Source organism: Podarcis melisellensis (assembly GCF_964234715.1).
Source record: "Podarcis melisellensis genome assembly, chromosome: Z".
NCBI classification, from domain to species: domain Eukaryota; kingdom Metazoa; phylum Chordata; class Lepidosauria; order Squamata; family Lacertidae; genus Podarcis; species Podarcis melisellensis.
The window spans coordinates 49662284-49676888 of NC_138547.1; the positions used below are offsets into that span (position 1 = coordinate 49662284).

Sequence of the window (14605 nt, forward strand, 5' to 3'; positions counted from 1 at the left end):
GGACCTCTTCTCGACGTCCTTGGGAGGCAGGGGGAGGGGTGGTGGTGGGAGCTTTTCCTACGCGTGCGCAGAGAGGAGGGCTCGCTCGGGCCCGCCCCTCGTCGCTTGCTGCTCACGGGACCAGTGATCAGGGACGATGGGCATCGTGGTCCCCGAACAGCTGGAGGACCCGCTTCCCTCGGGCTGCCACCATTCCACCCTAATCCCTTATCGGAACGAATTGCTGGTGTTGCCGTTTGTAAACTACAACGCCCATCACCCCGACCGCTGTGAGCTAGGGATGATGGGAGTTGTAGTCCCAAAACAGCTGGAGGGCCTCGCCACGTTCAACATGCTGCCATCTGCCTTATTGCAGGGCAGATTCGTGGGTAATCCATAATACACAGAAGGAGTCTGCCCCTGCGGCTTGATTTAGGCAGAAACTATCTCTCATGTCTTGTTACGCTCGGCATTTATCACCCCTGCTATACAAAAATCTCCAAATGGTCCGAACTTCAATGTCTAAAACTCCTGAAAGGATCCAGAGATCACGCTCAGGGAGGCCAAATTCCGTGCGACTGCCATAAAACTTAGGGAACAAGCTGTGCTACCAAAATGATTAAGCTCTTAAATGACAATTTTAGGTTATATTTTAGTGAAATATTATTATTATTATTATTATTATTATTATTATTATTATTATTAATTATTTCTACCCCACCCATCTGGCTAGCTTTCCCCAGCCACCATGGGCGGCTTCCAGCAAAATATTAAAATACAATAGTGTGTCAAACATTAAAAGCTTCTCTAAACAGGCTGCCTTCAGATGTCTTCTAAAAGCCAGAGAGTTGGTTCTTTCTTTGACATCTGAGGGAGAGTGTTCCACAGTGGGGGCTCCACCACCGAGAAGGCCCTGTGCCTGGTTCCCTGAAACCTCATTTCTCACAGAGGGAACCGCCAGAAGGCCCTAGGAGCTGGACCTCAGTGTCTGAGCTGAACGATGGGTTTGGAGATGCTCCTTCAGGTATACAGGATGGGGCCATTTAGGGCTTTCAGGCTAGGCACCAACACTTTGAATTGTGCTTGGAAAGGTACTGGGAGCCAATGTAGGTCTTTCAAGACCGGTGTTATGTGGTCTCAGCAGCCACTCCCCGTCACCAGTCTAGCTGCCACATTCTGGATTAATTGTAGTTTCCAAGTCCCCTTCTAAGGCAGCCCCACATACAGCGCATTGCAGTAGTCCAAGCGGGAGATAACTAGAGCATGCACCACTCTGGTGAGACAGTCTGCGGGCAGGGAGGGTCTCATTCTGTGTACCAGATGGAGCTGCCCTGGACACAGAATGGACCTGCGCCTCCTTGGACAGCTGTGAGTCCAGAATGACTCCCAGGCTGCGCACCTGGTCCTTCAGGGACACAGTTACCCCATCAGGACCAGGGAGTCCCCCACACCCACCTGCCGCCTGTCCCCCCAAAACAGTACCCTCCACACCCACCTGCCCCCTGTCCCCTTGACAGGCGCGACCAAGGCAGTTTCAGTCCCATGGTGAGGCCTGGATCACAACTGGAAGGGATCCAAATTGTCCGCTTCTTCCAAGTTAATATTTAACTTATATGTTTTTAACTACTGCTATATCCGTATTGTCCCTGTTAGACCCAATTGCCATTCAATGTATTCCTCTTGTGTTTTTATGATTTTCCTGAGATTGTAAGTGAGCCAGAACTGGTCTGTGACTGTAATAATAAATTCATTCACTTTGAGTACGTATTTTTCCGTATATAAGACTAGGTTTCCCCCCTAAAAAATAATGTCCAAAACTGGAGGCGTCTTATACACCCCCCATTTTCTTAAATCAGAGTCCCCCCCAAATAAGGGGCGTCTTATACATGGGGGCATCTTATAGACAGAAAAATGTGGTGTATATATATATGTATGGGAAAGCAGATTGCAATGTGAATAAAAAAGTCATCCGCCTGTCTTGTAAGATGAAGGAAGAGTGCGCTGCCTTTGGGAGTAAAGTCAAACCCTTGCAGGCATTGCCCAACTTGGCCCTCCAACTATTTTTGGGACTACAACTCCCATCATCCCTAGCTCACAGGACCAGTGGTCAGGGATGATGAGAACTGTAGTCCACAAACCGCTGGAGGGCCAAGTTTGGCCACCACTGCTCTAGATCAGGCATTGCCCAACTTGGCCCTCCAGCTCTTTTGGGACTACAACTTCCATCATCCCTAGTTCATGGGACCAGTGGAACAATAAACTACAATAAACTACAATACAATAAAACAATAAACTACAATACAATAAAATGTCAGTGTAACGCACAAGGCTACAACGAAGGAAGTGAGGGAAGGTATTGAGGACTGGCAATTTATTGCAGTTTATTCAGCTCATAACAATCGTCCCCTCTTTGGTGGTTTATTTTCTAATAACACTAGTAAATTAAGCACGAGAGCCCGTACAGCAGAGTTTGAACGGCAAATATCAGTCCTTTGGAAATGAACTTGGTCCCGTTATTTTAGGATAGGGACATCCAACTCCCAATAGACTGTGATCTACTCACTGTGACAAAACAGTTTTTTTGGGAAGCCAAGGTGGTTGAGCTTTTTTTTAGGGAGCAAATGAATGAATGGAACTGAATGATTGGAAATGAATGAATGAAACTGAATGAGCATTGCGATATACACAAAACACAATCATAATTTGAATATATAAAACACAGTGGAGGGTCTTGAATCCCCAGTCCGATAGTGGAACTTAATCTGATGGCCCACTTTTTTGCTAGGAAGCCAAAGTTGCTGAGCTTTTTTAGGAAAGCCAAAGTTCTTGAGGGTTTTTTTAGGAAACGCAAAGTTATTGAGCTTTTTTTGTGGGGCGGGGAGTAGATCACTGAAGGGTCAGAGATCTACCAGTAGATCATGATCTGCCTGTTGGACATGCCTGTTTTAGGAAATGTGGGGTGTGTGCTGCTCTTATCCTATGGCTTAGAAGGAACCCACAGCTCACACTAACAGAATCCAAAGAGTCACGGAGTATAAAGAGCAGAATTTTTAATTCTGTGTCGAATATTTAGACAGAGGCCTTTGTAAACAGAATTATCCCTCCCCCCCCCATTTTTGTATTTCTTTTTTTAAAAAATATATTTATTAGGTTTTTACAAAAGGAGAAACACATAACCACCACAAAAATGAAAAGAGATAAAACATAATCAAAGATACAATAAAAAAACAAATCAGAACAATAGAGTACAGAAAAATAAAGTTCCACCCAACAAAATACAAAACATAAAAACTCCAACTTTTAAAATCATACTTAATTAGCTTCCTTTCTTGACTTCCTCACGCCTCCCTTTTTTGTGTTCCTCTTTACCCAATCAAATACAGCAAATCCTTACCCTCTTTCAGATCTCGTTTCTAATTATTAAGTTCATTCTATTATGTCTCCAATCTTTCCTCCTTATACTTTAACACCTTTAAAATGTTATTTACTTTCGACATAATATAACTTTAGTCTTTTACCCTTTTCTGTTACATTTTTGCATACTTTTTAAAACTATATCACTAATGCCATATTGTTTCCATATCCAACATTGTTTTAACATTCATAAACTTTGCAGTGTTTCTGCAGATAGTCTTTAAACTACTTCCAGTCCTCTTCCATTAATTCTTCTCCCAGGTCTCGGATTCTGCCAGCCATTTCTGCCAACTCCATATAGTCCATCACTTGCATCTGCCATTCTTCCAAGGTGGGCAAATCTTGTGTCTTCCAATACTTTGCGATGAGTATTCTTGCTGCTGTTGTCGCATACATAAAAAACGTTCTATCTTTCTTTAACACCAATTGGCCAACTATGCCCAAGAGAAAGGCCTCTGGTTTCTTAAGGAAGGTATACTTAAATATCTTTTTCAGTTCATTATATATCATCTCCCAGAAAACCTTAATCTTTGGGCACGTCCACCAGAGGTGAAAGAATGTACCCTCAGACTCTTTACATTTCCAACACTTATTATCAGGCAGACGATAAATCTTTGCCAGCTTGACTGGGGTCATGTACCACCTATAAATCATTTTCATAATATTCTCTCTTAGGGCATTACATGCCGTAAATTTCATACCGGTGGTCCACAACTTTTCCCAGTCTGCAAACATAATGTTATGACCTGTGTCCTGTGCCCATTTAATCATTGCTGATTTGACTGTTTCATCCTGTGTATTCCATTTTAACAGCAAGTTATACATTCTTGAAAGAATCTTAGTTTTAGGTTCTAACAGTTCTGTTTCCAATTTTGATTTTTCCACCTGGAAACCCAATTTTTTATCCAAATTATAGGCCTCACTTGATAATAATGAAGCCAGTCTCGCACTTTTTCCTTTAATTTCTCAAAACTCTGCAATTTCAATTTGTCTCCTTCTAGTTCTAGTATCTCCCAATATTTCGGCCATTTGGCCTCCATATTGAGTCTTTTCAGAGCCTTTGCTTCCATGGGTGACAACCACCTTGGGGTCTTATTTTCCAATAAATCTTTGTACCTTATCCAGACATTAAATAATGCTTTCCTGACAATATGGTGTTTAAAAGATTTGTGCGCTTTAACCTTGTCATACCACAAATATGCATGCCATCCAAAAGCATTGTTAAAACCTTCCAAATCCAAAATGTCAGTGTTCTCAAGAAGCAGCCAATCTTTCAACCAGCAAAATGCTGCTGATTCATAATAAAGTTTAAAGTCCAGCAGGGCAAATCCCCCTCTTTCCTTCGCATCAGTTAATATTTTAAATTTTATTCTGGGCTTTTTGCCCTGCCAGACAAATCTTTCTGCCACTTTTTGAAACAATCCATCTTGTCCACAATCCTTAAAGTTTGGAACAAAAATAACATTTTTGGCAATACATTCATTTTTATAACTGCAATTCGACCCAACAAGGAAAGCTTCAATTTAGACCATATTTCTAAATCTTTTTTAACTTCTGACCAACATTTCTCATAGTTGTCCTTAAATAGATTCAGATTTTTAGCTGTCATATTAATCCCCAGATATTTCACTTTCTTAACTAGGGTCAAACCAGTCTCATTCCGAAACCTTTCTTTTTCAATCTGTGTTAAGTTTTTCTCTAAAACCTTAGTTTTGACTTGTTCAATTTAAAACCTGCCACATGACCAAATTCTTGAATCAGTTCTAATACCCTTTTCGTACTAGATTCTGGCTCCTGTAATGTCAAAACTAGGTCATCTGCAAAAGCCTTCAATTTATATTGTTTGGCTCTGACCTGAATTCCTTTAATCTGACGGTCCCTTCTAATCATATTCAACAGCACCTCCAGGACTGAAATAAATAACAATGGAGAGATAGGGCAACCCTGTCGTGTTCCTTTTTCTGTCTTAAATTATTCAGTCACCACATTGTTAACTATCAGTTTAGCTTTTTGTTCTGAATAAATTGCACTTATACCATTTTCAAACCCTTGTCCTGCCCCCATTCCCTTGAGGTTTTTCTTCATAAAATTCCAGGAAATATTGTCAAAGGCCTTCTCCGCATCAATAAAAATCAAAACAGCTTTTGTATTGATATTCACTTGTAACATCTCCAAAATGTCAATTATATTCCTTGTATTATCAGACAAGTGTCTACCTGGGAGAAAGCCTGCCTGGTCCTTATGAATCTCCTCCACTAATACTTTTTTTAATCTGTTAGCTAAAATGTCAGCAAAAAAATTGTAATCCACATTTAACAGGGAGATGGGACGGTAGTTCTTGAGTTGTGTCTTTTCAGACTCTAGTTTAGGTATAAGCGTAATAAAAGCTTCTTTCCACGACTCCGGTGCCTTCTTCCCTTCCATGATTTCGTTGCAAACCTCCTTTAATGGTTGAATTAAGTAGTCTTTCAAAGTTTTATAATACTTGGAGGTTAGCCCGTCTGGCCCTGGAGATTTGCCCAACTGCATATTCTGAATGGCACCTTCAATCTCCTGTTCTGTGATTGCGTAGTTCAACATTGTCTTTTTTATTGAGATATTTTTTGTAATCCATTAGATCTTAAAAATTGGTCTATATCAGTCTCTTTCTGAGGCCCTTGTGTATAAAGTTGTTTAAAGTATCTCTGGAAGCACCTTCTAATCTCCACAGGATTCTGAATATTTTTCCCTTCTATCTCGAGGTTTGTGATGGTGTTTAACTTTTGTCTTTTTTTCAACTGCCAAGCTAGCAGCTTCCCACATTTATTAGCCGATTCAAATGTCTTTTGCCTCATCTGTTTTATTTTCCATTCTACTTCTTGATTTATCAATTTCATATATTGTACTTGGTAAAGTTTAATTTCTTTCAGAATCTCCTTAGAGTTGGGTTTTGACCTTAATTTCCTCTCCCCTTCTTTTATTTTTTTCAAAATTTTATCCTTTTTTTCATTTTGAGTCCTCTTTTTTATAGCGTTCTGTTGAATTAGAAACCCTCTCATGACCGCTTTATTTGCGTCCCAGATTACTCTTTTTTCCACCATGGTTCTCAAATTAGTTTCAAAATAATCTCTCAATGTCTTTTGGGCCTTCTTAATAATCTCTTGGTCTCGTAGTAAGGTGTCATTCATCTTCCATCTGAAGGAACCAGTCAGTGTTAATTTCATTTCCATCTTTACAGCATTATGGTCGGAGCAAGTTCTTGGGCAGATTTCCACCTTCTTTATCTTAGGTGCCATTGCTCTAGTTATCCATATCTGGTCAATTCTAGTCCATGTCAGTTTGGCTTCAGAGAAGAATGTTCCTTCTCTTTCCAGGGTTTTTTTGGTTCTCCATATGTCAATTAAGACCATATTGTCAGTCAGTTCAAAGTAAGTTTTTGGTAGTCTGCCCTCTTTTGTTACAGTCTGTTTCTGTGCCGTATCCATATTCGTGGATACCACTCCATTCATATCTCCCATCATAATGATGTTATTATAGTCCATGTAGTCCAGCATTTTCTCATGCAACTTCTTATAAAACTCTGATTTCCCCTCATTTAGTGCGTAAATGCCTAAAATAAAAAAATTCTCCTTGAATTTGAATTTCAATTGCCAAAATCCTTCCTTGTTCATCTTTAAAAATGAATTTAGGTGATAGGCTTTCTTTTGCATAAATTACCACTCCTCTATTTTTAACCTTGTCCGATGCTATAAACTCCTGGCCCAATCTTTTATTGCTCAAAACTTTCCTGTGAAGCCTAATCACATGTGTTTCCTGTAGGCAGATTAAGTCCAATTGTTCCATTTTTAATAAATGAAAAAGCTTCCTATTCTCCGGGGAATTTAGACCGCAAATATTCCAACTTAATAGTTGCAGAGACATGATGCTGTACTTCTATTTCCCTCCTACTGCTCCCAAATGTTCTTCCTCCTTTGACGGCGGTACAGTGGTGCCCCGCAAGACAAACGCCTCGCAAGACGAAAAACCCGCTAGACGAAAGGGTTTTCCGTTTTGGAGGCGCTTCGCAAAACGTATTTCCCTATGGGGTTGCGTCGCAAGACGAAAAAAATCTTGCATCCCCCCTTGGTTTTTTTCCGCTTTTTCCGCCCTTTTCTTAAGCCGCTAAGCCGCTTATCAGCTGTTCCGCTGATAAGCCGCTTAACAGCTGATCGCTGGAAGCCGCTTGACAGCTGTAGCGCTAATCCGCTAAGCTGTCAATGGGCTTGCTTCGCAAGACGAAAAAACCGCTAGACGAAGAGAATCGCGGAACGGATTATTTTCGTCTTGCGAGGCACCACTGTATCACTTTCCCTAGCTGACCAGATCCCAAAGGTGGTAGTGTTGAGCCTAGTACTCCAGATCTTAAAGCTCTCAATTCTTCCTCAACCTCTTTTTGAAGGTCTCCTCCGTGGTCACTCAAGAATTTTTCCTTGTCTTCGACCGATCTTATTTTAACTTTTTCCCCTTTATATGAGAAAGCTACTCCCTGGGGGAATTCCCATCTAAAAACAACTTTATTACTTCTCAATAATGCCACTAAGTCTCCATAGTTAGCTCTAAGGTCAAGCAAATGTTTGGCGATGTCCTTATAAATTTCCACTCTTGAATCTTGGATCTCTAAAGTTTTCTGGAAGTGCGCACTCAATATCTTATCTCTCTCTTCCTTCGATCTGAGGGAGATCAAGCAGTCTCTCAACCTGATTTTCCTCCCTCCCTTGCCAAGTCTGAACGCACTTACTATCTTAAAGTCCTTATCCTCTTCCAAAGGCCAGAATTTTATAAATTCCTGTGTAAGATACTCACTTAAGTTCTCTTTTTCAAGTTCTGGGACTGACCTGATCCTCAGATTATTCTCCTTATTTCTCAATTCTATCATAGACAGAAAATCTTGATGTTCCCCAACTTGTTTGCGCATCGGCTTTATTTCCTGTTGCACAGCCTCTACTTTCTCTTTCGCCTCCTCAGCTATTTCCCGATTCAACGCAGTTTCTTCCAAAAGTTTCCCAATGGTTTGTGCATTTGAACTCACTTGCTGGGTAAAATTATTAATGCTAGCTGTATTTTGATCAATTTTAGTTGATTGTTCAGTCACTTGCTTACTTAGGCCATCCAATTTTTCATAAATTTTATTTAATACAGAAGTAAAGTCCCCTCCTGAGGCCATTCCCTCAAGCCTAGTTTGATCTAAATCTTCCCCTTGTGCCACAGGAAGACTGGGAAGAGATTATCTGTGTAGTTGAGAAATTATGCTAGGCTGCTGTGTTTTGGTTTTAGTTGATCTTGTTGTCCTGCTCATCCCACTTCTGTCAAGGTCAGTCCCACGGTCAGCTCTTCCCATGGAAAATCCCCAAATCCTGAGATGGAAAAAATCCCCAGTGGCTGCACAGTTTCAATACTCCACTAGAGGGAATCTTTAACGTCGCAATTTATAAAGTCTTTCTCAATTTTTAAAGTGTCCCTTAAAAATTTACACAGTAGCAAATCACCGGAGAACCTTCCAAAGCCTTTTACTTTTGCAGAGTTAGTCCTAGTAAAGTTACAGTGTCTCCAAAAAGTGCGAGTTACAATATGACAGTTCAAAACAGTCTGACCACTCTAACAACTTGGCAGTCCGATTACCTGGAGTTCAAATGTTTTTGTAAATCCACAAAACGGAGAGGCAAAGATCAAATTTGTCCCTTTCCCCCCACAATTTATCTGAGGGGATCTTCTGTTTTGATGTTGGAATTTAAATCTTTGAAATCACAGTTTCCAGAGCATTAGATTTAAACGTCATTGCTTTATAACTTTAAACAGAGTCGGGAGACGGACTTCCTGGTTGCACCTCCCGCTTCGGTGCCAAATTCAAAGTCTATTTTTCAATTAATCACAGGTTCGTTAAACTTCCCCTACTCACGGGTAGTCATTTCTTAGCCGAATAGTCCCAGGAAAAAGGTCAGCGCTCACCGACAACAGCTTCGCGGCTTCACCCCACAGAAAGAGCGATCGACTCTCAGCACTGCGCCAACCCCGTCACACTCCGGAACCCCTTATGAGATCCCTTTACGATTTCGGGGGGCGCTAGTGGTGCCCGCTGAGTCCCACGGCCACAGGCTTCCTGCCTGCAGTTTTTCAACGAGGGTCTCCGCTTCGCCGTAGCGGATGACCCGTTTCTGCGGAGCTTCCCCTTCACAGAGGGAAGGAGACCGCCATTGTCGTTCGCGCCGCCTCCGGAAGTCCCCCATTTTGGTATTTCTGCCGAGGTTTCCCCCCTAAATTCCAACCCAGTTTCTCCTTTCCCATCCTCGGTGGTGCCACACCCTTTTGCAAAACAGGGAGCTGTCGCCATCAGAAGCTGCCATATTTGGTTACAGTCTCCCAACTTGGTCTGGAGTGTGTGAGTTCCTTCACTTTGAAGGTGATGTGTGAAGGTTTTTGGCCCTGCGAATGCAGAAAGCAAAAGATAGCAAACCTAAAAGTTCAAAACCTTCAAGCTTTGCTCGCCGTCTTGACTTGTTCTCACAGTCGCTGGGAGAGATCACCAGTGGGTTTGGGGATGGGCGTTCATCAGTATGCCGATGGTACCCTCTTTTTTCAGATCGGAACCGGTAAAGGCAGTGAAGGTCCTGTGTCTGGAGGCAGTTGGAGGATGGGTGGCTGCTAACAGGTTAAGGTTGAATCCTGCAAGACAGAAGTCTGTTGTGGGTGGGCAGGTGTGGAGGACTCTCTGGTCCTGAACGGGGCAACTGTGCCTCTGAAGGACCAGCTGCGCAGCCTGGGGGTCATTTTGGACCCATGGAGGTGCAGGTCCATTCTGCAGGTCCATTCAGAGCAGCTCCTTGTGGGACGCAGGATGAGACCCTACCTGTCCAGAGCGGCACATGCTCTGGTTACCTCTCGCTTGGACTATTGCTATGCGCTCTATGTGGGGCTGCCTTTGAAGATGCCCTGGAAACAACAACTAATCCAGAATGCGGCAGCCAGACTGGGGACTGGGACTGCAGAGACTACATAACCCCGGTCCTGAAAGACCTGCATTGGCTCCCGTGACGTTTCCAGGCACAATTCAAAGAGTCAGTGCTGACCTTGAAAGCCCTCAATGGCCTCAGCCCAGTAGACCCGAAGGAGTGCCTCCACCCCGGACGCCAGGGTCCCTCTCCGGCAAGAAGCGAAGTTACAGGGAAGCAGGCAGAGGGCCTTCTCGGTGGTGGCGCCCACCCTGTGGAACGCCCTCCCATCAGATCTCAAGAAATAAGCAACTCTCTGGCCTTTAGAAGACATCTGAAGACAGCCCAGTTTTGGGAAGGTTTTAATATTTGATTAATTATTCGCAGGGGTGGCCAACTCCCAAGAGACTGCAATCTGCCTACAGAGTTAAAAACTGGCAGTGATCTACTCACTTTGTGGGGGTTCAGGTCAAAGTTGTTGAGCTTTTCTTAGGGAAGAGAAAAGTCCCATTTTGGGGGAGTGCAGGGCAAAAATGTTGAGCTTTTTTAGGCGAGTCAAAGGTGTTAAGCTTCTTTGGGGGGAGCCAGTGACCTGCCAGTGACCCCATTGCTTCCCTCCCTGCAGAGGAACATGTGAGGTCAATTGGGTAGAGTCCAAATGGTTTCAGGATGGTCTTCTTGTGCTGTTTCAGACACGTGGTTTACATCTTTATGTACATGTTTGCCTTGTACATTATTGAACATTGAATTTATATCTTGGAGACCTTCAGTTCTTACAGCACTCTGAAGGAAGTAGACGATTCCATGTCTGGTGTTGAGGAGGAGCCTCCTAAGCAAGCGTTTAGGGTGAAAGTTGTCGCCTTCTTCCAAACATGCTTTGCAGCGAAGCGGCCAAAACCCTCCCATTTTGTGTCCCTCCATTTCCAACATTTCCAAATAAAGCTCTTTCTCCCCGCGGCTTCTTCTGCAGTGACTAATACACTGGAAACCTCTTCTGAGGCCCCGTGCTTATACTTTGTTCCTGTTTGGAAAAGCAAGCCAAGTCTCCATTTGTCTCCGTTTTATTACGTTTGCCAAGAATTGATATACAGTTGTACCTCAGGTTACAGACGCTTCAGGTTACAGACTCTGCTAACCCAGAAATAGTACCTTGGGTTAAGAACTTTGCTTCAGGATGAGAACAGAAATAGTGCTCTGGCAGCGCGGCGGCAGCGGGAGGCCCCATTAGCTAAAGTGGTGCTTCAGGTTAAGAACAGTTTCAGGTTAAGATCAGACCTCCGGAACGAATTAAGTACTTAACCAGAAGTACCACTGTATACCAAATGAAATTAGTTTTATTTCCCATTGGGCAGCGGCCGCAGACACATTGCAGGCTCAGGATTCTTTCCCAGCCGATGTGAAGCAATGTGGCCTTTTCTAAAGTGAGCCTCCATGGTTTTACTAGCGCTCCTTGCCTCAATTTTCCTTGGTGCCTTGTCTCCTTGCCTTAGTCCCCCGCCTGGTTCCTGATACACTTTCCAGCATAGCCCCAAAGCAGTTGCTTTTGCAATACCACCAACTGCCCCAAACAGAGGGTCGTGATGAGTTAATCTCACGCCTTTAAGCTTGAAAGGGGTGGTGGTGGTGGTGGCCCAAATAAATGTCATAATGTGTATCCCTAGAAATCCTTCAGTGTACTTCTAACAGGAAAGTTATGGTAACCTGTTGCTTTATGAAACTGAGGATTTTGCAAGTTGCATCCCCCCCAATTGGGGCAGGAATACAGTCGTATCTCTGCTTACTCTGGATACGTAATTTTTGGGATGCAAACGCATCCCAAAATACCGGAATTATTTTTCTGGTTGTTGCCACGCACACATGTGCAGAAGCAGCCCTCCTGTTGCAAATTCCTCGGAATGCAGCCAGACCTCCAGAACAGATCCCGTTTGCAACCAGAGGTACCACTGTACAGCTAATTGTGGATCACAAAGATACAGCTCAAAGCTAGAACCGCTACATGGTGCAAACGGCATGCACACTAACACAATGTAACACAGGCATACCCAACCTTCGGCCCTCCAGATATTTTGGACCAATTCCCATCATCCCTGACCACTGGTCCTGTGAGTTAGGGATCATGGGAATTGTAGGCCAAAACATCTGGAGGGCTGCAGGTTGAAGATGCCTGATGTAACAGCACACGGTGGGAATCCAAGCTTAGTTGACAGAAATGGGTGAGAATCAAACCTGAAGCGGCACAAATGGCCACTCCTTATTACACATGTGTATCAAACATAAAATGAAGTGATGGTGTGCACCAGGCATAGGCAAACTTGGCCCTCCAGCTGTTTTGGGACTACAACTCCCATCATCCCTAGCTAACAGGACCAGTGGTCAGGGATGATGGGAACTGCAGTCTTAAAACATCTGGAGGGGGCCAAGTTTGGCCATGCCTGATCTAGGGCATAATGATATTTGTTTCTTATAACCTCCGAGAGAAACTTTGCCGTGACCAGTGTAATATCATTTGACCTGTCTTCCGAAAGATATTTAATATGGGGGACTTCGGATTTTCCCAGCAAATTTGCCAGGAAGGGTTTGATCCGTTGATCCCTTCCTCATATTGCCCACAATGCAGTAGGATATGCTTCATACAACCAGTGGAAACTGGAATCCTTTGTTTGAAACTTTATCAACACCACTACCAGAACCACTGGGCGGGGTTGCACTTTTGCAGAACAATCTGGCTGTAAGCTATTGCTTTGCAATCAGCGTTGGACTTTTAACTCCTCAAGCTCCTGGGTTTTCATTGGCAGGAGATAAGCCACTTTAGGCTTACAACATAACAAAAGGGCATATTGCAGTCTAGAATTTACTTCACCATTTTGTTTTAAATCCTGCTTTGCACATTTGTAAGCAGGAAAATTGCTTTTTTTTTCTTCCAGCAGGCATGAAAAAGCCAGTTCTCTTTCTGGTAGCAAAGCTGTACTTTTCCAGAATAAAAAATCAGAGTCACTTTGCTTTCCTGCCTGCAATAGGACAAGTTGTTGTCGTCATTGTCCTCCTCCTCCTCCTCCGGCGATCCCTTGTAGCCGAGTAAGATTTTCTTCCATAAATATGGATTTTAACAGTGAGTCTGTAAGTGACTGTGGAGGCCAATTCTGGATTCACACATCCTTCCACAGTGGGGACATTGGTTTCTGGGCGGGAGTTGATCCCAGCGAGGCTTCCTTCCTCTTCGCCCGTTTCTCCCTTGCGTCCCGAGTTTGAGTGTCTTCAAAGCCCACGACACCTTTGGTCAAGGCTGTTCTCCCATTGGAGCGCTCGCAGGCCAGTGCTTCCCAGTTGCCGATATTCATACTGCATTTTTTAAAGATTTGCTTTGAGATCTTTCAACCTCTTTTGGAGACCACAAAACAGACCTCAGCGTAACACTCAAAGCGGAAGTGTGGCACTCAAATCAGAAGCAGAACCAGGGCTGTCTTGAGCATGCCAGGCACTCCGGTCTTCCACTGGCTCCCACAGTTTGGTCTGTAGCAGGAACCCCCCCACCCCAATCATTCTGTTTGTATAAACTACACACTCACACACTATATACGCCACATTTCTGTTATAAATTCATAGAAAATCAACCATACATTGGATTTGCACTGTTCCATTTTATTTTTACTCCATATGACAAGAACTGACAAAGGGGGGGTGACTTGGTCCTGGTCAGCCATAATCCCTTCACTGTCTCAGCACATACACTGGAGCCCTGCCCATGCCAACCCTGATGATCCCAGACAGAAGACAATCAAGATCACAAAGAACCTGCATATGGGAGTGGATTCAAACAAAGGACACTGATCAGATCTTCCCTCAGGGGGCAGGAAACTGCAAAATCCCCTTTGTCTCCTAGAAATTCCTGGAAGGGGAGGGGGAAAGGAGGAACCAGCCAGGTGACAAGACACTCAAGTTACCACCAACTCCTCCCTCAGCCCCTCCTTTCTGTAATGTATGCCTCCCTCAGCCCCTCCTTTCTGTAATGTATGCCTCCCTCAGCCCCTCCTTTCTGTAATGTATGCATGATGTTTCTGGGGGTGGGCTTGATCTAGAGGAGGGGAATTTCAAAAGTTTTTATAAGACCTTGCACACTATTCTTCTGGGTCTTTCCTCTCTCCTGCACGTGAGAGGAACACCCTGTTGCAACAGTTCAATAAAGGCCAAGCCTACAGGCTGCTGTTTTGCTCCAAGTTATCCTGGTTGGTGTCTTTGTTTTGTCCAAGAGAACCCTCGAAGTTTCCGTT

General features: G+C 43.6%; 1 protein-coding gene across 1 annotated transcript in view; it reads left to right on the forward strand.

The window, feature by feature from the left end:
* Window positions 1–14605, forward strand: part of LOC309361801 (P2R1A-PPP2R2A-interacting phosphatase regulator 1-like) — a gene marked incomplete at its 3' end in the record, with an annotated part of 82702 nt that overhangs the window by 43038 nt on the left and 25059 nt on the right. The window lies entirely within an intron of this gene.